This window comes from Paroedura picta, chromosome 6, assembly GCF_049243985.1.
Source record: "Paroedura picta isolate Pp20150507F chromosome 6, Ppicta_v3.0, whole genome shotgun sequence".
NCBI lineage: Eukaryota > Metazoa > Chordata > Lepidosauria > Squamata > Gekkonidae > Paroedura > Paroedura picta.
The window spans coordinates 38,862,007-38,886,146 of record NC_135374.1 but is presented as its reverse complement, the minus strand read 5'-3'; positions in this window follow the sequence as shown (position 1 = coordinate 38,886,146).

Sequence of the window (24,140 nt, the reverse complement as noted above, 5' to 3'; positions counted from 1 at the left end):
GTGGTCCCTCAGGTAGGGGCCAGCACCAATGGAATTGACCTCAGAGAAAGGAGACCAGCCATTGTGGTGCTATCCCCCATATCCTGACTCCAATCAAGTAGCAAGCTAGCAGCTCGTGGCCAAACAGAATCATGAGGTCTAACATCACGAGCAGCAGAGATCTGCCTCAATCCAGCTGCCTCTGAAGGTCATCCATAAGAGCAACCATTGCCATCTCCACCCTATGGCCAGACCAGAAACCAGATTCAAATGTTTTCAGGATAGAAGCTTCTTTTTGGAATGTTGGTCCACAGCAGCCCACCCTAACACCTTCTACAAATATGTCAAATGCAAGATTGGGCAGTGGTTGTTGGGTCCTACAGGTCCAATGATGGCTTCTTCAGGAAATGCCTCACCACAGTCCCTTTTAACCCATCTGGGAATATCCCCAAAGATAGGGAAAGATTGATAGCCTCCCAAAGAGGACCACCCACTTGCTTATTGGCTGTTTTTAAGAGCCAAGAGGGGCAGAAGTCCAGGGGGCATGTGATGAACCTCACCACAATTAGCAACCTATCCACTTTGTCCTGGGATAGGCACTGGAAGCTGTCAAAACACCTCCAAAGACAGCCAAGGGGCCCCCAGTTCATTTTCTGTATTAATCATTGTATTAATCTGTAGCTGGCATTTTGTTGATGGTTTTTGTTGTGCCCCTTTGATATTATTTAATTATTTTTAACAAGATGTTCTAGGTGGTTGCATATATATATATTTATGGGTGAATGATTCATAAGGGGAAACTATACAGTTCAAAATAGCTTGCAGTGTCTTTTACATGTGACAAGCAAGACTTCTTTGAACACTATATGCCATATTGCTAAAACAAGATGGAAAGTGAAGGAAAATAATCTTTATATCAAATATACATTCTAAGCAGTGTAGGCTTAAACAATTGCATTACTGACCAATTTAAGCAAAAAAAAATGATTTAAGCCACATGTGCAAATTCCCCCCCCCCAAAAAAAAACCCTTTCATCTTTCTGAAGTAATAATTATGGTCCAGAAGAAGATGAAATTAATCTTTTCTGATAACTAAGTCAGCATTCAACAGTGGTCATTGATTCACCATGCAAATCTGGATATTCAAAGGAAATGAATGCTTCATTTGGGGAAGAAAGGGTTTAATAAGAACTGGCTATGGAAGGAAATTCTTGATACAGTTGTGAATGCCATCAGGGACAATGAAGAGACGGGACATTTGATGAAGAGGACCAGCTCCAAGGGAACATGAAAAAGCTTTCCTTTCCAGATGTTATGCAAACGAGGAACATTATAATTACTACGAGAAGAACTTAATCTTTTCCAGCGGCTGACCAAGGACAAAGTGAAAATGCCCTGGAAACAAAAGAAAATAATACAAATCTGTTATGAATACTCAGTTAACAGCAGCTGTTCAACACAGCAAGAAAGGCCCTTGCCAGTAAACAATATTCAGCTAGGTGCCCATCCTCTTCCTTCCAATGAAGAGCACAAAAGTCGTAGAACAATAATGCATTCCGGAAAGATCACATTGAATGATGACTGTGCAATCTATAAACACACAATAGCACTCTGTTCAGTTCTGGGAATCACAGGTTTTAAATAATGGCATTACTTTGGAAAGGGTTCAGATGAAGAGCTCCAAAGATTACAGTATGTAATAAGGAAAGGTTGGCAGATGGAGGTATAAGGCTGGAGAAAATAACATTTGGAAGGGGATAGCAGAAAGAGCAAGCCCCTGTCTTTCTTCTTTGCAAGAAAAAGGGGGAAATCATTTTATGATCTGTGGTTTTGCATATTACAAGAAAAGAAACATCTTAATATCAGTTTTTGGGTTTTTTTAGGAAGATGATGACAAAAGGGTTGTTAGAGATTTTAAAAGAAAGAGGAACGTTTCTTAGATGGATTTGTAATAATTTTAGAGTAGGTCAGTGACATTATTGTTGTTATTGTTGCTGTTCATAGAATCATAGAATAACAGAGCTGAAGGGGCCTCCTGGGTTATCTATTCCAACCCCTCGCATAATGCAAGATACTCTCAGCCCTATTGCTCAGCCACTGTAACCTGCCACCCCCATGAACCTTGACAGAATCAGCCTCTCTGTCAGATTGCTATCCAGCCTCTGTTTAAAAATTTCCAAAGATGGAGAACCCACTACCTCCTGGGGAAGCCTGTTCCATTGAGAAACCGCTCTAACTGTCATGAACTTCTCCCTGATGTTTAGACAGAATTTCTTTTGAATTAATTTCATCCCATTGGCTCTGGTCCATCCCTCCGGGGCAAGAGAGAACATCTTCTATATGGCTGCTTTTTAAATACTTAAAGATGTTTATCAGATCCCCTCTCAGTCGTCTCCTCTCCAGGCTAAACAAACCAAGCTCCCTCAACCTTTCCTCATCGGTCTTGGTCTCCAAACCCCTCAGCATCTTTGTTGCCCTCCTCTGGACACGTTCCATTTTGTCTACATCCCTCTTCAACTGTGGTGCCCAAAACTGAACACAATAATTCAAGTTGTTGTCATTATTAAATTTCTATACCACTCCCTTTCCATATGGGCTGAGGGTGGTTCACAGCAATAAAACTACATACAGTAAAATCTATTTCCAGACAAGAGATGATATCACATGAAAATAATAGATAGGGGGAGCCAAGAGATAGGAGATGGAGAGAGGTCCATAAAGCTTTGGACTGCTCTGGTCTCAACCATAGGCTTTTGTGGAAGAGGTCTGTTTTACAGGCCTTGTTGAACTATAACAGCTCCATCAGGGCCCAAATCTCAGCTCGCAGCTCATTCCACCAGGGCCCATTCTGCACACAAAGTATAATGTACTTTCAGTGCACTTTAGAAGTAGATTTTCCTGTTCTGCTCAGTAAAATCCAGCTTGAAAAGAATATTGAAAATGCCTTATTCAATGTGTGTGGAATGGGCCTAGGTTAGAGCCAGGGCCAGAAAGGCAGAAAATAGGCACATGCCATTGGGGCCAGGGATCATCAGCATATTGGTGTTTGTAGAACATAGTGCCCTCTGGGACATGTTTAGAGAGGCGGTTCCTCAGATATGCAGGGGGGTGAAAGCAGCAATGGCCCCTAGCAATAGTGCTCTCTTAGTCCATAATTGCCATTATTGTCCATCACCATTTGGATGAGAGAATCCGGTCTGTTCTTAACAATGCTGATTCTCAGCTCTATGTTCAAAAAAGGCCACAAATTGGAGCCCCAGCTAGACAGAACTCATAACAGCAGTCAACTACAGGAGCAACAACACCCCAACCCAGGCATCTGAATGATAAAAAACCAGCACATCCTCCACAGAGGCCAGCAACAAATATCCAACAACAATCATGAAAGCTGCGGCAGTGATAATTATATTATTGTTGTTGTTGTTGTTGTTGTTGTTGTTACTTAGATTTATTACTTGCCTCTCCCTGGAGGTTCGTGGTGAGTTACAGCAATTAAAATTCCAGTAAAAACCCCAGTAATAACCGGTGGCATCGGGCGACCAACGCCCAGCAAAGGCCATGAAGGGCCCAGTATGTAATTTTGAGCTAATTTTTAATTGTATCTGTTTTTGTTGCAGAGAAATTGGAAAATGCAATGGATGTCCTTTGATTTTATGATTCATTTTTTCTTTTTCTTTTATCCTAATGTTTATAAACTTTCCATAAAAATGTTATTTAAAAAAGAAGAAAAAAATCCTAATTGTTCAGTATATCCATTGATATTGTGGTGATTAAACCACAAGAAGCAGTGGTTTAAAAACTCCAAGGAGTTAGATTTTAGAAGTTTCTTACCAGAACAGCTGCATTGGAGTCCCTTAGCCCCAACAAGATTTGCAATGTGAGGGTCAGATCACCCTTTATCACATCTGAACAGCACACTTATACTCTGCAAGTGATGACTACGCCAAGCTACTTAAACAACCTGAAGAATCTTCTTCTTTGGAGCATTTCAATAACAATGTCAGAAAGGCATTTTCTAGAGATGCTTTAGGCGCAGAAGACTGTTTAGGCTTGCTTTTTCAGAGCAATGGATTATAGGATATGATGAGATCAACAATTCAATACACTTTGTTGTACCATGGACTACTACTCTTCTTTGTAGACTGTCACATTTTCTTAGGCATCACAGGTAATGCTGCTTAAAAGCAATTAATGGGAGGAATAGACACTAATAAATTGAACCCGATTCTAGGCAAGATAGAGGTAATGGTGGTAGGGGGTTTCATTACTCAATTAAAATTCTGAAAATTCCCTGTGTGTTTTGCTAACATACTTCCTCAATGGAATCCGTTAGTCTTGTACTCTTTTTGAAGAATACTGGCAATACTAACAGATCCCCCTGAAGAAGCCTGTTGCTAAAACAAGGATTTTAGGGATTTTAATTTAATAATAAAAATATATATTTTACTTTATTTTACATTGGCCTTGACCTTATTTTTTATCTCAAAGCAGGGATTTGTAATCAGGACCTTACTAATCAAAATCTAAATTAGACCATCATTCTATTGCAAATTCTGTCAATTTAATTGAATGATTCCTGTCCTTCAAAAATTGTCAGAAACTTTCTAACCTGAAAGTTATTCTACTACCTCACTGTCTGATTTCAGTTTCTTGTACAATAGTGGGTGAAAGGATGACAAGAGGAGACCGTAGAATTAAGAAGAACATTTTCAAACCCAAATTGTTTGCTATTATCTCTGCCAGAATATGATTGCCCCAATTGGAATTTCTGTGCACAGTGATTCTTCTTCCCAGGTGTAGGGTGAAGTAAAGCTTCCAATCACATTCCCCAGATAGCACTTTGATCAAATAATATCAATCAACTGAGGTATCCCTGGCCCTAAAGAAATACACTTGGTGGAATGAGCTCCCCAAGATATTCAGGGCCGTGATGGAACTTGCTCCAGGCTTAGGGTTGAAGCCAACTAGGAACCATGCTATATACCAAACCAACCCCCCTCCTTCCACCCACTCCTCTTTCCCTCGTCCCCAACTTATTTGGCCCTATTACATAATATTAATAGGCCAGCAGCATCTAACAATTTTTAAATTTTAACTATAACCTAATTTTATGCTGATACATTATGTATTGCTTTTATTGCTTTAAATGCCTGTACATTAATTCTGTTGTTCACCACCCCGAGTCAGCCAGTCAGTGAGAGGGGCGGTATATACAGATCTGTTTTTCTCTTCTGCTTCAAGCTGACCAATAGAGGCTGCAGTTTGTTCCCCATATGGTGGAGAGGCCAAATAGCAATGATCTTCTGTAACTTTTAACTTCTCTGAATTTATGTCTTGATTACCATTGATCAATAGCTAATTTTACAAAAAGCACTTTTGTAATATAGAAAATATAATGCTGTACATCAGAGACTGATGCTAATATTTAATAATTAACCATTAATATACACACCAGATGGATTACTCCAATAACTTACCCTGGCTAAACACACTAACAAACAAATCTGTGTTCGATAACCAAGTCTCTGAAATAGCTGCCCATTGGGGGGTTATTCGGGCACTGTTTTCTCAGCTTATTAAGGTATTCAAAGCCATTCTTCTGTTTGTGATCAAATTATTGAGCTTTTCAATACAGATTCTGCACTGTTCATTACTTTAGCTGCCAGCCTGCCATAATAAATAAGAACGATGGCACTGCAGTGAGAGTTCAGCTGAGAGTATTTAACAAATAACTAGGAAATTCATTGGCTTGCTCTTCCGGGAGCAATTGTTTGGGTGTACCACTCCAGTGATCTGAATCCATTTGACTTGGGTTGTCATCCAGTGCAGAATGACAGAGACACAGCAACATGGCTTGCATCCTTGGTGTCAGTATGTCTAGCATAACTGACTATAGCTAAAAGTCTGTTCCTAAAACCACATTCACATATAATAATAGAAAAGCCCCCAGCCTATTCACATTAGCTAGTGATGACACACTAGTATGAACAGAAGGTTGCTGTGGGGGAAAAACAGTCTTACTGCTGCCAACTCCCTTGTGAAGTACCGCAGGGTGCAGTGCTATCTCCCACTTTATTTAACATCTTCATGTGCCCTCTTGCCCACCTGGTCCAGGAATTTGGACTTGTGTGTCACCAATATGTGGATCACACCCAACTCTGCCTCCTGATGGATGCCCATGCAGACTCTCCCCCAGAAAAATTTGCCAGTTGTTTGGAAGCAGTGACAATCTGGATCAAGCAGAGCTCCCCGAAACAACCCCTCCAAGACAGAGGTCCTGTGGCTGGGTAGGAAAGGATCTGGAGAGGAAGCACAACTGGTGTACAACTGACAATTGCACAGTCCGCTAGAAATGTTGAGATGTTTTTGATGCCACCTTGTGTATGGCAGCTCAGGTCACTAGAGTAATGCAGCTGGCATTTTTCCACCTCCACCAACCAAACCTACTAGCACCCTACCTGGCCCCAGAACACCTTGCCACAGTGATCCACACACTGGTCACCTCCAGCTTAGATTACTATAACTCACTCAATGAGGGCCTGCCCTTGTCCCTGTCTCATAAATTTCAACTAGTCCAGAATGTGACGGCACAGGTCCTCATTAGAATACCTGTTCTCAAACAGTTGCACTGGCTTCTAGTTGATTGCTGAATCAGGTTGAAGGTTCTGATATTGACCTTTAAGGTCATTTGTGGTCTGGGCCCAACATACCTGACTGACTATATCTCAAACAGCACTCTGCCAACACAAATAGGCTGATAATGCTGGGCTGAGAGATATACATTTGGTCTCAACCATGGCCAGAGCCTTTTTGGTACTGATCTCCACCGGGTGGAATTGATGAGAATGAAAAATTATACAAATCCACTTTGCTTGTGGCATTTATAGATGAATTAACAAATGAACAGGACGATTTAAAATTTATTTAATCTAAAGCGTCCGGGAAGAAGCAAACTTCCATGCGCACAGACATGGGCCTGAACAGTCTTTGACCAATACAACCCCTGACCTCTGAAACAGGGTGTGCCAACATTCAACCACAGCCCACCTTTATGAAAGACAGTTGATGAAGACTGGTTAGGACCAGGAATTCAAGGAGTCTTGGGAAACTCCAGATCATGGTATAGAGGTCACCAGGTGGATATTCATATGGGCATACATACTGAGGAAATACATATCGGAATCTTCTCCCCACCTTGTCATTTTAAAGAAATGTATTAACTTCCTCCCCCTGAATATTAAGAAACGGGGTTCAGTAATGATAGGCAAATCTGGAAGATTGTAACCCAGAGTACCTGAACCAAAAGGGAAAATGGGAGGGACTTTTTACGGTTGGTCTAGGGCAGGAGTAGTCAACCTGTGGTCCTCCAGATGTTCATGGACTACAATTCCCATAAGCCCCTGCCAGCATTTGCTGGCAGGGGTTGATGGGAATTGTAGTCCATGAACATCTGGAGGACCACAGGTTGACTACCCCTGGTCTAGGGTATAAATTCAATGTGTGATTCTATGCATATGGAGCTGTTGGATATGCTGACATGATCCCATATTAAACACAGGATAACTTGGTGTGTGAACCTTTGTTTAGAGCAGGGGTAGTCAAACTGCGGCCCTCCAGATGTCCATGGACTACAATTCCCAGGAGCCCTTGCCAGCATTCGCCAGTGAATGCTGGCAAGGGCTCCTGGGAATTGTAGTCCATGGACATCTGGAGGGCCGCAGTTTGACTACCCCTGGTTTAGAGTTTGATAAGTGAAGTTTAGATACTCTAGTTGGAATTGGGGCCCTTTGGCACAGGGCCCCCCCCCCGCATAACAGAATGAGCTCCCAGAGGAACAGCAGGCCCTACAAGGTTCTGAAGGGCCTGCAAAATGGAGCTATGCCACCAGACATTTGGTTGGGGCTAATGAATAAAACACAGCAGAAAACTACCAACCAGAGCCAAGAAGGAATCAGAGTAAATCTGAATGACAATGATGGGCAATGACAGTGTTTAAGAGTTTTTAATGTTTATTAGTGTTATTGTTTTAATGTACTATGGTTAAAAATGAGATGGCTATGCCAAAGGGGGCAACCATGAAAATTGAATGAATGAATGAATGAATGAATGAATGAATGACCAAACAAACAAACCACTATCACTGGTTGAATGCAGCCCATAATGGAAGGTGAAGGGAAGCAAAAATTGGTATGAATGTATCACCCTATATCCATCTGTCCTTTGTTCTGAAAAAATTCTCATCATTTGTCACAATTTTAATCTCCAGATTCAGTCCTTTTTGAGGCGTCCTCTAATCCTGAATATTAAATAAATCAAATTGTGCCTGATCCATCCCAGGTGCTACCAAGGCTGTTCTTCAAAGATTCAATCTGTTCCCCTCTTAAATTTTGAAAGCAAAACTTTCAAAACCACTATGGGAAGCCATAATCAAGGATTACTGCAGTTAAACCCATAATGTTTGCTCTAATTTGTTTCAGTGAGCATCTACCCTGAAAGGGTTGTTTGTTTGCACCTCTTCTGTGCACCTCATGGCAAATGATATAAAGAATTTTGCAACATCTTCAGTCTTAGAGTGGTATAATCCAGATAAACTAACATTACCATGTGTGCCTATGATTAAAGAGAAATCTAACTCCTTTCAGCCTTTGTTTTTTTAAATAATATATCATGTGTACCCCCCCCAAAAAAAAAACAAAAATAAGTGAAACCAGTGGCCACATTGGGGCCACATTGACTGTAAACAGTTCTGCAAACTTTAGGGACTCCCCTGGTTTGTAGAAAAATTTTAAAAGATTTCAAAAACTTACTGGGAGGTTTAAATTTCAAGTAAAATTAAAGCATCATCTGTACATGTGCAGAAACACTCTTATCTCTGCTGTCAGATGGCAGCACCAGGGGCAGGAAGCCATGACAGCCAGGTGGCAGAGGTAGCCTGGAACTGTATGGGTTTCACTGCCACCAGTGATGATGGTGGGGGAAGCTTCAGAAGGCCCATCAGACCAGTGCCTACATGGGGCCCACTGTTGTCAGGCCTGGTGAATAAGCACTGTGCAGGGTTCACAACCAGCATTATCACTGATAGTGGGTAAGCCTTGATGGGCCTGAAGAAGACACCAGACAATGGTCTTGGTGGCCAGGAGCCAAACAGGGATCACTACCATCATCATTGTTGGGGAGGGGGGAAGCTTCAGTGAGGCCTACTGTGGAGGCTGGAACTTTCATTGGGCCCACTAGTGTGGTGGAGGAGAGATGCTGGAATATGCAAGATCGGCAGCATGCATGATTTAACAGCATATATGAAGAATATCCAACAAGGGGATTGGAGGAAATGTGTGGTTAGCATTTTTCTGTCAGGAATTTTCTGGCACTTTTCAGATATTCTCCTCTAGCATCCTGATTGACTGATTGGAAACTTCCCGCTCCTTCAAGCACACTTCCTCCCTGCTTGCCTCTTAAACAAACAGAATGTTAGTCAGAGACAGACTCTCTCTCTTCTCTCTTTCTATACAAAGTTATTCCTCTTCAGATAAAGACTATTTTATGATTTCAAGCAGCCTGATGTTCTGCTCCTCTTTCCATATTGAAACTCCACCCATGGGAAGAAGCCGTGGAGAAGCCAGCAGCAAGGAGTCACACAGGGCTCACAGTTATCACTGTTGATGGTGTGTGGGGCAAGCCTCAGTAGGGCTCACCGGCATCTGTGGGGGGAATGAAGAGTTGTCAGCCCCAGCAGCAGAGGCTGGGGGTTCTGCTAGCCTTCATGGAAGTAATTTGGGGAAATAAAGACATCCCCCCAGTAATATCATGGGGCCCCACTTTTCATTAAATATTAGATATGAAAGTTAACAGAAACTTCCGTGTTCAGGGGGAGGATACTGAGAGCCAGCCATGTGTAGTTGCGGAGTGTCCAGTTAGGATCTGGGAGACCTATGTTCAGATTCAGATCCCCACTGGAAGCTTGCACGGTGATCTTGGGCCGGTCACACACTTTCATCTTCACCTACCTCACAGGATTGTTGTAAGGGAAAAAAAGGGACAAGAGGAGAACAATATAAGTTGCTGCCTATTTGTCCACCTCCTGCCATGGTCATTTGGGATTGTTTTTTGTAAGGTATGGATGAGATGTCAATAATAACCTGTCCGTGCCAGCTGTCAATGTATGGTCATTTATAAAGGGGGGGGGAACAGAAGGCCTGAGAAAACTGTTCAGTCTATTAGTAACCAATTTTATTGTTTTGCTTTGCTTATGTATCCTAATTGCTAAATTCCTTTTAGAAGACTGGACCCGTGGAAAGAAGGGAGCTTGTGATATTATCAAGTAAACCTGGCCTTTGTTGCACACTGTAAAGCAAACTAGGTCCACAATGAAGATACAAACAATCACTTCACTGATCAACATCTGTTGCATCAAAGATATATAAAAATACTAACAGATGCTGTTATATGTCACAAGGCATTATTTCACTTTGGAATAGAGTCCATGTGATCTGTGGTTGCCCACAAGGCAGCCAAGCCGTGATTTCAGATGAAACTGGGATGAATCAAATTTAAATTCAAGTCTTTTGGCTTAATTGAGTTGTGGATTGGACTAAAATATTCCCTTTTTCTGCCCAGTTTGGGGAAACCGGAAGCATTTGTAGCATTAAACACTAGTCAGTTGTTTATTCTTGCCAAACAACTAATGTTGGAAACAACATGCAGCTCTAACAGTATGTAATGTCTGTAAAACTCTTTGTTTAAGCCAGGATTTGATCCTACATTTTAAAAACATCCTACCCCTGATTCCACCTGACCTTTTCTCCTTTAAATTAAATAAAATAGTTTATTTTGAACTTTCAGAATCCTCATATGCCATTTCAGAAGTTCGGCCAGCATACACACACAAACACACACAGACACGGTGGGACAGCCATGTAGGGGCTGCACAGCAACAAAGAAGGTGGAGAAAGAGAAAATCCTGTGCTTGAGAAGAGGGTGAGATCAGCATAGTGTGTGAAAAAAACAATCCTATGATTCCAGTTCAATGTACCCAGGTGTGCACAGAAGCAGGAACCATGCATGCACAGACCCATATAGTTGCTAAATCATAGCTAGGGTGCATTCATAAGCAGAATTACACCCTTCTAAACTCATTGACTTCTATGGGATTAAGGGGCTTAATGCTGTACAGGATTGCACTGCAAATCCTGTTTTATTGTTTGTAATAGCTTTGAAATAAGGACTTTAATTTTCTTTGAAACATAAATGATCTTGCATATTTTGTGTAGATCTGATATATTACCATTGTACCACAAATGCTATAAACAAAAGCTACACAGAAAAATACCATTGTGCCCATTGAAACCATCACAAAATAAGAAGGAACATTTCTCACAAACTACAGATGAAGTTGCTCAGAGGGAAGCCCTCAGAAATGTAGTGGAAATAATTAAAGGCGGCTAAAGTGTGAGTCTCTCTCTGCCTTCTTTCAACCTACTGAGTTAGCATACAGGCCTTTGTATTTTTCACTGAGTATTAATTTTCAAGATTGTGAGAAGGGGAAGGCCTTGAGGGCAAACTTGAAAAAGATTAGTCTAATTCAAGCCCCATATACAGAAGAGATAGTTTTATCTGTCGGCTTGAAAGAGAACTTTAAAGACACTGTGATATGAAGCGGAATTATCGCCGCTATTAATTGCGCAGGCATATTAAAGAGACCCTGGAAAGTGACCTCCTCTAATATGGAGAATGCATGTTGAAAAATATGTCTTAATCTCCATTCTGCGTTTAGATAAATGTCAAGTATATCTATCACCTCAATTAACCATAGGAAAAAAATGCTGTCAAAATCTAATTCTTTTTTTTTCTTTTTTTGACAAGGCGTTTATTCTGAAACCAGCAGAGGGAGAAACAGGCAGTTGCATTAGAAAGAGATGGGTGTCAAAGGTTTCCAAGACACATGGTGAGTTTTCCATGTGCAAAATGCTGATTAGACCCATGGTAAATCAGTGCTAGCATGCTCAGGGTTGGTTGCCTAAACTACAGTAAGAGGGAGGGCTTTGTGGTATGGTTTACTTTAGTGTCGAGGTTAGGCTAAGGAAAGAATGTTTTTCAACTGCAGGACCATGCAAAATGCAAAAGAGCTGATGAAATGAAAGAAGAGTAACATTAAAGACTATTTTGGAAAATTTTGTAAAACATATTTATATTGTAGATATTTCTTTATTTATACTTTGATTTGAGGTAACTAGAATGGAATCCTTTTATTTGTGCTTTTCACTGTTCCATCAACTTGAACTAACAAGCACACTGGAATAAATTCCTCCTTCAAAGTATGATTCAGAAGAACTTACTGTTTAGGAAAAGCTCTTCAAAAGCTACAGTACCACCTAGAGTCTGCAGAAATATAGGGGGGAAAAAACAGTTGCATGTTGAAACCTTATAAAATCTCCTTTTAAAACATTCACTCCGATAAAGAGCACATTAACCAGTAGCCAGTATTAACTATGATTCTCACCCAGGATATGGCTTTATAGAATTTCTGTAAAGATGTAGATACTGGGGTTCAGTCATCCATTTCAGTTGTATGCACGGGCACTGAATCATCATGTTGGAACTGCTGCATGAGCTCTTTCGGATTCTCAAGATAAGCATCCAGAGGGCATGTTCCAGCTTCCCAGACCATGTTCCAGCTTTCCAGTTCTACCAGCGTTCCGAAGGGCCTGTAAAACGGCATTCTTCTACCCAAGCATATGGTTGAGGTCAAAAAGAGCAAGCAGAACATCAAATCAGGCTCCCCTTAGGGTGCCAATATTGTTATCATTCAAATGTCATCATATTTTGGAATTTATTTATTGATTTACTGAATAGTTTTATTGTGCTTGAGTCTCAGTGAGAAAGGCAGACTATAAATGAAAATAAATAAAGCGAGCTGAGGAGTTTTCTCAACTCAAAAATATCCATTGTGAATCTCTATTTCATAAAACTATTTTTTAGCCAGCAACATTAACAGTAAAACAAATGTTCCCTTTTAACACTCCTGATTGTATCTATCACTGTTCCTGGCCACCTTTATTTCTTACACATTTCCCCCCTTTACCAGAGTATAATTCCAACCCCAGACAAAGATATTTCTATGTAATATTACCATTCAGGCTTAAACATAAGCCAAAAACATAATAATCTCCCCCAAACATGCTGTTTTTCTCTTTATTTACATGATTGAATCTGAGGATGGAAAACCTTAGACCAAGGAAGATGCTATCAGGATTAGCAAAGCAGCCAAATCTTACAGTAGACAGGGAATCATTAAAATGTGTATAAATATTTGCAGGCGCTGGCGAGAGCAGATGTGCAGTCAAGTAATCCAGGCATTGTGTACTTGCTTTTAGAAGAAACCAGCAGTGTCTGAAGCCAAAGTACAATTAATCAAGGGTAATGCTTTAATCAGGGTACAGCTCCCAAATTTTTCCACATTCCAAGAATGAGCACAAAAATATGATCAAGGAGAAGATGCTTATTTCTCAGCAGGGACTCCCATCTTTAATTAAAAGATAAATGGGCATACCTTCCACCAAAAATACATATTTAAGTGGGATGCAAAACACTTGCCACAGACAGGACAAAACCAGAAGCAGAAGACTCCAACAGGCTTGGAACTGTGATATCCACTTAAGATTCAGATCAGCCTCATTATATGTCTGGACTCAATTTCAAGGAAATATCCTCAGTTCTTGTCTTCTTTCATAAATATTCAAAATGTTGCACTCTTCCCACTGGTGTGTAATTTTCCAGTAAGTTGTCCCAACATTTCCAGTAACTTATAGACAAGCCTGTGGGTTTGAAATAAAAAGAAATGCAAATCAAATGGGCTGTGTGAATTATTCGGTTAATTTTGTAAAGCAGAAGCACTGGACTAAGTTACATAAACCAAAATTGGAGAACAGAACTCTTTAAAACCTCAACTTCTGAAACCTGAGTATATAGGAACCACCCAACACAACAGGACATGAACTAACCCGGCAAAAGAAAAGAAATAGCAAACTTGAAACAATTGAAAGTGAAAAACAGTAGGGGTTAGTAGTAACTGAAGCTGGCATTCAGGCCAATGAGTCAAAGCAGGCTGTTTGAAGATAACCAGTGATTAGAGCGGCTGGGAATTAGCCCATGCTGCCATTGAAGAGGCGGCAGGTGGGCAGGGGAGGGAGGCATGGGGCTTTCACACGGCTGGCCAGCAGCCGGCCAGTGGCCGGCCACATGAGAGTGAGAAATGAAGGTCACATGGCCAGCCGCGCCTATATAGGTGCAGGGGCACATCACTGGGGCCTCTTCCTTCCCAGCAGCAGCAGAGCGAGGACGCTCCCACCCACCCACCCTATGGGCCGGTGTAAGTTTGTTAGGTCGTTTTTTCCTGATTGTTAAGTTTTAAATTTACCTCTGTCACCAAAATTTACCTTTTGGGGTTGGCAGGGCAGGCATGGTTAAGGAACCTAATATGGAGCTCAGTCAAGGGGATGAAGCTCACTGAATGCAGGGTCTCCTATCAGGAGATGGCCTGGGACAAGTCTGACCAACCTGGAGGGGGAACTCAGGCTTGCACGGCCAGGTGGCCTGGCATGAGCCAGGTTAGGTCTGCGCCTAGCCTGGCATGCTAGGTGGGAACACTTCCTGATGAGCCCAGCAGCCAGAGACCTTGTCCTCTCAGGGGCAGAGGTGAGTAACCTGAGACTGCAGTGGGTGTGAGTTGTGACGGCTGCTGCAAGCAGAGGCTCACTTAAACCATGCTGTACTTGGGGCCAACATCTGTTAAAGTTAATAAAGCTGGGGCCAATTTTTCACCCACCTGCATGTTTCAGTGTCTTCCTTCCTGCCCCAAAACCTGCCTGCAAGTCAATGAAGGGACACAAAGCAAAATAGTGACAGTCCTTTTCTGCCAACTGAAAGGACCTACTCGATCTCCTATGATTGTGGGCAACCAGGTTTGTATTAATTTGTAAACCTTCCACACAATTTTCAGATGTTCTTAAGACAGCCAAGGATAAAGGCTTAGGGTTCACTTCCGTGAGGTAAATTTTGTAGTGAGCAAGTAGAACACAAAGATCACTGAGACTGTTTCTGCACAGGAGATTTTACACCAGGCTGTAGGCTGGAGTTTGAGCTTGGGCAGGTTGGCCCACCTCTTCCTGCTTCTGCACGAGGCAGCATTTGGCCCGGTATACTTCATCCATCCTGGATTTGCTCCTGCATGGAGGTCAGGGCAGAGAAGTTCCCAGTGAGGAAACAGTCAAAGACAGGATTTGTATATTAATGAAAAAGAAGCTTTATTTATTAATGGGTTGTTTCCAAGAAAAGATCAAAAGCACATGTTTCCAGGTAGATAAAGGAGAAATCTTGCTGAGGCATATGAATTAAAGCTAAATATGACTTCAGAATGTGATTTAAACTCTCTTTACTGATTATACAAACAGGTCTTTACTCATAAAGTTGGATCCTAAAACATACACAGGATACCACCCACTCCAGCCTGCCCTTCCTCAAATGGTGCAAGGGCAGCTCATTACCAGAGCCAGACCTAACAATCAGGTGCTCTATTTCCTTCCAGAGGTAGAGCTAAGCCACTCTACCACACTACCAGGCACAGCTACCTTTTATTCTGTTCTTTTCCTGAGCCAGACCTGAGTGATCACTGCCCTCGACCTAAGGCAGATCTGATCTAACTTCTGCTGTGCTTTCCTCCAACACTTCATCCCCATTCTGAAAGATGATTGGATGTTGGAGGGCACTTCCACAGGCTCAGCTGACTGATTTGCTGTTATGCATGGGAGGTTTCATGCCAGGCTGCAGGCTAGAGTTTTAGTCATGGCAGGTTGACCCACCTCTTCCTGCACCCACATGGGGGAGCATTTGGCCTGGTGCACCTCATCCGCCCCTGATTTGTGCTCCTGCATGGGAGCTGGGGCAGTGAAGTTCCCAGTGCATAATTGGTCTAAGGGATTTCCTATAATTCTGCAAGAAAAAAAACTAGCAGGGAATATAGAGATTGTCACAGTAGATTACTGGTAGGGAAAGGAACCACAATGAAAAATTAATCATAAATTTTGCCCTGTTGGTTTGTTAACAGAAATTCATGAACTTTCACGAACTTTTGAAGCAGTTCGTGGATAGAACAGAAAACAGGTGTTTAAGCAGCTCTGTCATGAAAGTTTGCTATGTGGTCTTCAGTCAGTCATACTATTTCACAAGGTTTTCCTGAGGTAAAATATGGAGGATAGAATTTACTTTGTTTATATCCTGTCTTTGTCTCCAATGGGGACCCAACCAGAAAAAGACAAGGTATAAATGAAGTAAATGAATAACCTTATTAATGCTGTGAGAGTCCAATCCTGCAGGGTCCTACATGGAGTTTGGGATCTTGAAAATTGCATGAGGGAGAGACAGGAGTCTCTCCTGCTGCTATGTCATGCTTCTGAGCAGGGTTGGGCCCCTGTGGTGTTTACACAGTGAAGAAATTCTAGCAGCCCTGTCGTGTTTGCCACAGAAAATTCTAGCATTCCCAGGGAAGCCATATCATCTAGTTTAGCCCTCAGTGAGGAAGTAGCTGTTTTGCATGCAGAATGTGCCGGGTTCAGTCTTCAGCAGCTACAGTTATGATGATCAGATAGTCACTGGTGGAAAAGACTTCTTCTTCAGATAGTTGGAGCCAATCAGAGTAGACAACAGAGACCTTGACAGACTAGTTGTTTGACTTATTATAAGGCCGCTCCTTTGTCCCACTAATTATGAATAAGGTCTTCAGCAGATATGGGAAGCCATCCACTCCTCTGAAAGTTTCTATTTGTTCTAGCCATCTTCTGCTTGTTCAGGGCTCATGACAGACTATAATACGAAAGGGCAACACCATAAAGATATTGAATGGCAACACCTATGACTCTGATCAAAAGCTTAGTCTTGCATGAACAAAGTGCTGGCGTGCAGGCGTGCAGGCGTGCATGCTACCATCAGTTACTTTCCTGGGTACAACAGGCTTTGCTTCTTGTACATAAATAAATAAGTAGTTTGATACATAAAGTGGAGGTTAATGAGGTAGAAGCTGTTCAGAGGAAATAACCAGAAAACATTCTATCAAATGTGGGAAATATTTCCTCTGGCTGCCCATCTGTTTCTGGACATCATTCAAAGTTCCGTTCCTTACTGTTATGGCCCTAAATGGCTTGGGTGGGATACTTCAAGGATTGCTTCCTTTCCTACTGTCAGGCCTGCCAGTTAAGTTCCTTTTCCCCAAACTCCTGTCCTGTCAGAGTTTGGTGACTAGAGACAGGATTTTGTTGGTGATGGCACTTTGCCTATAAATGCCCTCTCCCTAAGGGCTTCCCTGGCACCTACTTTGCCGTCTTTAGGTGCCAAGGCAAAATATGTATTTTTACCTAATCTTTAAACAGAGAAAGGCCATATTTTATAACTCTATGGATGACTTCTTTGACCCAGTTTTATGAATGTTGCCTTATATAGGTGCCAATGCTGGCATTGGGAATTCCTAGATATTTGGGGACAGGGTTGGTTTATCCATGTAGCACGTGCAATGGGCCTGGTGCTTCCAGGGCCCCCGCACAGTGCCTTCCCCATCATGGGTCAAGGCCATAGTCTTTCCCCCTCCCTTAGCCCTCTTTAAGGACACTCAGTGTGATACCCTTTACCACTCGCAGTCTGGCTACTGCCAACACCATTGTACTCCGACAGGACCCCACAAATCCTTAAACCACTCCTGTTTGGGGGTTGTATCTGGGAACAACAGGTTTGGGGAGGGAGAATGTTCAGAAGGGATATGACATCATCTAGTCTTCCCTCTGAATTGCTCTGTCCTCCAGGGAACTATAGTCTTGAATTTAATTATAATTTGAGAAGAACTTCAGACTGCACTTGGAAATTAATAGCCCTTTGAGAGCCAGCTTGGTGTAGTGGTTAAGAGTGGCAGCCTCTAATCCGGTGAACCAGTTTTTGACTCCCCTCTTCTCCTCCACATGTAGCCAGCTGGGTGATCTTGGGCCAGATACAGTTCTCAAAGCTCACTCAACCTCACCTACCTCACAGAGTATCTGTTGTGGAGAGAGGAAGGGTAGGCAACTATAAGCCACTTTGAGACTTCTTTGGGTAATAAAAAGCAAGGTATATAAAAAAACAACTTTTTCTATGCATCTGGTTGGTTTGTTGACTTCTTGTGTTCAATTTTTGCTGCAATGTTGACATATTTTAGGCATAATTTTGTTTTAATGTTTTTATTCTATTGTTTTTTCCTCAGTGAACTCTGTTGAGCAGGTCCATGAAGAGTCAGCATATATGTGTATTATCTAAATAAATAAATATCAACCTACCTCAAGAGGCCAAAGTAAGTATTCAAACTTCTTCCAAGCTAACTTATATTAACATAGGAAGCCTGAATTCTACTCTTACTGCCTTTCTCCTCCGAAAACCTTTGTTTCCATCAGGGAAATAAAGCCAGATTTTGTCTATGACCAACACATTTATATCTTCTAGGGGAGAATTCAAGTCCATCTTTACTAGTTTGCTGTTAGTGATGTTTATGCAGAAGTCAGGACACTAAGGAGTAAGTAAAGATTTATTTAGAAACCAACAAACTAGAAAGGAAAGGAAAGGAAAGGAAAGGAAAGGAAAGGAAAGGAAAGGAAAGGAAAGGAAAGGAAAGGAAAGGAAAGGAAAGGAAAGGAAAGGAAAGGAAAGGAAAGGAAAGGGGGGGGACTAGCTGCATTGCTAACAGAGAGGGGGTCCTGCAGTGATCTAGAGAAAAGCCTAAGGATAGCATTCTGTTGACAGACAAGGAGAAGCCCCTTTGGAAAGAAGGTACTCCCTCCATAGTTCTGTTTAGCTACGGCTTGTGGCTCCCTTTCTTCCTATTCTTTGTACTCAAGACATTGTGAAGGCATTGGTTGAGACCAGTGTGCAACTACCACATATAGCACTTATTATTGGGTCTTCCCCTACATACTCATGCTATGTCTACATTTACTTATATGTATTGCCCCCTCTATTTCCAGGATAAGAATTTTTTCCTCTGGGTTGCCCAATTTGCCCATGCTGGAAACAAAGGAGTGAGCTTGACTGTTGGTTTTATGGAGGAGCTGTATGGATATTTTACTCTATTTTATATTCTATTTTCAGGTTTATTGTAAACCCTTATTTTGTTAGCCACCCTGAGACTTTGTGATGGGTGATATACAAATTAAATAATTAATTGATTGATAAGTATTCCAACACTGCATGCAGCACCATTTTCAGAAGCAGGCACTATAGTCTTTTTCTGATTGCCTGATTAAATGGCTGTGTGTGATGCTTTGGATGATGTCATGAAGTTGTATGCCCACCTACAGTTAATGCTTTCTATGCATACCTAATACAAAGCTCTGTCATGAAATGACATAATGCCTGGAGGAATGTAGTGTGGTTTCCAGGGATGCTGGGGGAATGTCCATCAATGTTCTCGTGTTAGGTTTTGTTTTACTCCTATTGTTGACCTGTGCTTTCTGCTTCTGTGAGCGCATATGATCGCAACTACACTACCCTGGTGTTTGCCTTGCCACAGGATTGTCTTCTCATTTGGGCTTGAGAAAGTGACTCTGTGCTTGATTACCAAACTGCCACCCAGTGAATTATCCTTTCTGAAAGTGGGAAAGTGCATAATGCCCTAGTCTGGCACAGAAGCATATGGTCTCTTCAGCTACAATGCTGTGGTGCACAGTACTCACACACTTGGAACAGAGAATGGCTTGAGTGTTTATGTAGCTCCTGGCTCCTGTATGCCATCAGAGGCTTCCTGACAAACTGGACACATAATAATTTAGCACTTGCGCCCACATTTGATATCTGCCTGGAGATATAAAATAGATTAAGCGGAGAGGAAAATGTTAAGAATTCTTGGTCACTCAGTAGAAGTGTTGTCCTCCTGGCTCCAGCTCCTTTCCATATTTAATTATGTATGTGCTGCAATAGATCATGGGGAAGTGACAGCATCTAGACACAGATTAATGACTGCTGAGGAGCCCTCATATATCGAGAATAGTGGAGCTCATACGTGCACAGTGAAGGAGTTCTGCCTCCTTCTGCCAACAATTCTGAGGCATGTTCAATTAGCTTCTTCTGCCAATACAAAGCAAGTATGATGTATGGATAAGGGTGTGATTCTGTGATGATATCAATATCCTCAAGGAAATAATCCACTCTTTCAGGATCAATGCCAATGTTCTGGATTGTGTTGATCTTTTATTCTGCCTTTACTTTCATATTTGAACAGGGAAGGAAGATGTTATTATTGTTGTGCCTGACATTTCACACATTTTTACAGAGCACATTCTTAGAATACATTTAAGATAAATAGGAGGACTCATCAGATTAAATTCCATCCAATAAAGATGCACAAAATACATGGGCTTGAGTGCAGAGAAGCAGAATACGGGTTGCCAATCTCCGCGTGTAATCTCTCAGAATTACATCTAATCTCTGCTCAATAGTGATAAATTCTCCTGGAATAAATGGCTGTTTTGGATTTCATGGCATTATGCCCCTCTGAAGTCCCTCCCAAGCTCCATCCCCATATCGCTAGGAATTCCCCATTCTGAGTTAGCAACCCTAAGCAATGTTAGAAGAAGGCAGTTTCCTCACCTCCCCAGTCTCACTGCTCTCTTCTTTGTCTTCCCCAGAATCCTTCAGTGGCCCTGAAGTCGCAATGCAAAGCCTGCAGCAGGAAGAGGGATAGGCTAAAATCACCTTCCAAGAAGGAAGGAAGGAAGGAAGGAAGGGAGAAGTTATTTTATCAAAGGACCTGCTCTGCACAGACAGAGCAGCTCCATGGAATCCAAGTCATTGTCTAAGTGCTAAATCTTGCTGTGTTTCTCTTCTTCCATCAATACCATCTTGGCTCTTAGTAAGGATAGCTTTATTCTGCATTCCATAACTTAATTGGCAACACTTTTCTGCAAGGTGGTGGCCATGACAGGACGCTGCTGGGTGTTTGCGAAAGGGTACTTTGTCCTGCTGCTTCCTGGGTCCTCATGGGGGAAGATGTTCCCCACCAGACCCAGTCCACCCTGGCTTACTGCCTCCACTCCATGCTTCATGGTGGTGGTGGGGAAGTTATTTTCACGAAGGTCAGATTTTATGCTTATTAAAAAACACCCCAGTTTAAGTGCTGCAGAGCAGACTGGGATATTGTTTGTCCCTTTTGGGATACTATAGGAGGGGGAGGAGCTGGGCCTGAAAAGCCTGAATCTTCTCCTTCCACATGGGCCTGGCCTGGGATAGTCCCTGTTGGCTCCTGTGGCAACAAAAGGAACACAAAAATATCCAGGTTGGTGCCAACATCATGTAGAAACAGGGATTAGTTCTGCTGCCATACGAATGCCAGCCTGGGCTTTTCCCCAGTGTAGAAAAGGTCTATATCACCTTTCCAGGACACATTTCCAGGAGCTAAAGAGAATGTACTCCTTTTAAGTAAATTACATATATTACTGACTCCCTTTAATGCCAGGTACTATAACCTTTCGGTAATGAACGGTAATGACTGGGGAAGGCACTGGCAAAGCACCCCGCATTGAGTCTGCCATGAAAACGCTAGAGGGCGTCACCCCAAGGGTCAGACATGACTCGGTGCTTGCACAGGGGATACCTTTAAAGGTAAAGTAAAGGTAAAGGTATCCCCTGTGCAAGCACCGAGTCATGTCTGACCCTTGGGGTGATGCCCTCTAGCGTTTTCATGGCAGACTCAATACGGGGTGGTTTGCCAGTGCCTTCCCCAGTCATGACCGTTTACCCCCCAGCAAGCTGGGTACTCATTTTACCGACCTCGGAAGGATGGAAGGCTGAGTCAACCTTGAGCCGGCTGCTGGGATTGAACACCCAGCCTTATGGGCAAAGCTTTCAGACGGCTGCCTTACCACTCTGCGCCACAAGAGGCTCTCGGGGGATACCTTTACCTTTACCTTATAACCTTTCAGAAGTATATCCACAGCGTAGGAGTCAGCAAATACAAACTTATTATGATAGGATTCTGGTGTATATGGAAGGCCAATATGGGAATTAAGTGTATGTGTAATAGATAGACTGGGAATCAGGATGTAGGTCAAATCTTATCTCCTATTTTTATATATGAATATATAACAGTGACTCTTAGAAATACTTTAAATTATCCCCAAAGTTGCATTCAGTCAAATCAGTTTTATGGTGATAACAATTGGTTGGTGAAGAAGTTTGAACTAATTTCCCCCAACATCTGGAGGAGTCAGTCACAACCATGCATTATTCAGGGCCAAACTACATGTTACATCTACCTGATCATTACAGGGATTTACAGCAACATGCCATCTGCAAGTTCCCAGAGAAAACACAATTCATAATCATGTCATGGCCCCTATTCATCTGGATTGAGGACGTCCTATTATGTCCCACGGACACTGAAACAGCTGCATGGAGAATGTGGAGGAGGAAGAAGCGAAGCAAACCGTACGGAACACAACAGTGGCAAAACCCAGAGTATCCGATTATGCACGCAGCTACTCCGGAGCTGCTTCTGGTTGTGCCCTGGTCCCGGGAAGCTCCACTTTCTTCCGCATCTCACTAATGAGGCTTTTTCGGCGGCATACGTTGACTCTGCGCCCGGTTGCTGCCTGCAGCGTGCATAATTGGTGATTTTAGCTGCCGCCATTCCACCCCGAATGAGGACCTTCCACTCCGTGCATAATGGGCCGAAATAAGGGCTACTGCCTTTTCCCTGGTTCCATTTCTTTAACCTGGAGACATCCCTCGGCAAAAGACTATCCCCCCCCCACCCTGGCCTCAGTAAAATTGTCAAGCATTGACCGGTCCCCGGTGATAAAAAGGTTGGGGACCACTGGTCTTCAGGATGTCATTTTCCATACCCATGATTAACATGGGGCCCCCATGCTCATGGGACCCCCAGGCAACTGCCCAGCATGCCCATGCATTAAGACAGTTCTGGCAGTAACCACATATTATGGGATGATGGATACCTCACCTCATAGTTTATCCTAATCTCACAGCCTGTCTCAATCTTCATTGCAACTACTTTGCCCACAACAATAGTCTCACCACTGGCAGCAAGGAAGGCAGAGGGGAGTGACCATCATTGTGAAGGGCAAGTAAATATGAAAACAATCAGAGAAGGAGGTGAACAGCAACCTTACACTCTCCACTGAAAACTGTCCTAGCTCCTACTGCCTCCTGGATACCTTCACCAACATTCACACACTCAAATCAAATCCATGGTGCACAAGCTTACAGATTCCCCACTATTGACTTCAACTGCATTCTCCTGCCAGAGTACCCAGTCCTACAAAGACTCATGCTTTCTGTTATTGGCAAGTGTAAAACTCTTTTAATGAAGGACTCTCAGATCAAGGCTGCCTGACAACACATCAAGCATTGTCAACAAGTAAAGATGAGCATGTAGAACAAATAGCTGGGCAATCAATTGATGTTATAAAACCCCTACACAAAAAAGTGGGCTCCCTGTTTCCATAGTCATTTCTAAAGCCTTCTCATAGAGGACCCTCCTATTTTGCAAATCCAGGCCATAAAAATACCACTGCACTGCCTGCTTTTATTACAAACTATATCACTGTTATATGTTCTTAGTTAAAAGCAATGTTCTTGTTTCATCTCAAAACCAGAGTTTTTCTATCATATCATCACATAAACTGGTCAGGGAGGAATGATAATACTCTTGGAGCATTTAAGAAACCAATTTTCAGTGGGCCAGTGCATTATATAAACTCAACTGGATCAATGCAGGGTTATTTTATTAGTATACACTTTAAAGAGCAAGGGCCTAGAGAGATGCCCGTCTCAAAATCTTACTGAGCTTGAAGGCCCAGACGCTGAGATCGTATATCACTGAATAACATCACTATAAGTGCATTAGCTTAAAACAGCAAAGCTGCTGGGTGGCAGAATTTGGCAAACTGGAATTATTACAGACAGTTTGTCCCAATTAGAAAAGTTCAAGCAGTTACCTTAATACCTGAGGCTGTTTTCTTGCCTTCAAAGATCTACTTCATCTCTGAAGAGTAATTACATTCAGCCGAGTGATTGGCAAGTCAGTTCACAGAAAGGTTATAAAAGCCCTATAGGTCAGCCTGGCAAAACACAAAGGTTATAAT